We start from the raw sequence: 1,271 nt of genomic DNA, 5'->3' as shown, positions 1-1,271 counted from the left end.
TTGATGGCAAATTTTAACTCGTTGATTTTATTTTTTGTTGATTTTATTTTATTTTATGTTGATTTTATTTTTTACTTTTTGTTCATAGTCATCATTTTATGTACCTGATTATTATTAAAAATTTTGTTTGCTGTTTTTAATAAAGGTTAAATGGTGTTGAATGGATGTTTGCGTGTGTTTGCGTGACTTCGGCTGTGGGATTCTTTGGTTGCAGTATGAGTGGTTTTGAGTGAGAGTGAATGGTTTTGGTTTGGTTGATATGTGATGTGAGATCGTCTTGGTCCTGGTTGTTGTGTGTCGTTCGGTGTTTTTAATTGCAGTTTTAGTTGGTCATTTGTGTGAGAAGTTTTAATTGATTCATGTATTCATTCATCTAATTCATTTCATGTAATCATATAATACTGCAGCGCTGAATGACCTTTGCAGGTCCCAGCGCTCGGGCTATGCCCTAAATTCCATAATCAATCAATCCAGTAATGGAAAGAGCTCTCTAAACGTTGGTAAATGAAACTCTCTAGGAGTAATAGTCAGTCTGTCATTTTGTATAGGCCGTATATATCTATGTGTTTGTTTGTGTTTGTGTGTTCCAGGATACAAAAAAGAAAAAAAAAACAGGAAAGCGAAAACAAATGTGGCGAACGTTGTTTTGACAGCAAGCCCTGTTAAACTTATTATTTAAAATTATAAGTTTTCATATATATATATATATATATATATATATATATATATATATATATATATATATATATATATATATATATACACAATGACGATAATTAGTCCCATGTGGTCTAGTGGCTAGGATACCTGGCTTTCACCCAGGAGGCCCGGGTTCGATTCCCGGCATGGGAAGGTCTTTTTCCGAAATTGGCTATGCCGAAAAACGGTGTTTGTTAATGATCGTTTGGTTAAGTAATACACCAGGGGTTATATGAATTTGGTTACACTCTCGTTAGGAAATTTAAGAACAACTTTATTAGATGTGTAGTTTTGGGTGTAGTATCCAAAAAACAAGCCGACAATTTGGAAATTTGGACCGTCTTTAGTTTTTTTGCATATGTATTTTGTAATTCTCTTCCTTTATCAATTAATCATAAAACTAAACACTTTCTATGTGTTAAAAGGTACAGTAATTCCAAATATGCAAAGAAAACAGGCTATCCTGGATGATTTTTGAGTAAATTTAATAGTTGTTGTATTTTTCACATAAAAACGAGTAAATTGGCGATAAAAATTAGATGAAGTTGAAGTCATCGTTGTCATTGTCACTG

At 32.5% G+C, this 1,271-nt stretch overlaps 1 non-coding gene across 1 annotated transcript; it reads left to right on the top strand.

Moving 5' to 3' along the window:
- Positions 1-780: 780 nt before the first annotated feature.
- Positions 781-852, top strand: Trnae-uuc (transfer RNA glutamic acid (anticodon UUC)). The gene has a single exon. It is a non-coding gene; the product is annotated as a tRNA-Glu (tRNA).
- The last annotated feature ends 419 nt before the right edge of the window (positions 853-1,271 follow it).

Source organism: Macrobrachium nipponense, chromosome 18 (genome assembly GCF_015104395.2).
Source record: "Macrobrachium nipponense isolate FS-2020 chromosome 18, ASM1510439v2, whole genome shotgun sequence".
Lineage (NCBI taxonomy): Eukaryota > Metazoa > Arthropoda > Malacostraca > Decapoda > Palaemonidae > Macrobrachium > Macrobrachium nipponense.
The sequence above is the reverse complement of the archived record's forward strand: the minus strand, read 5'-3'. Positions and strand labels throughout refer to the sequence as shown.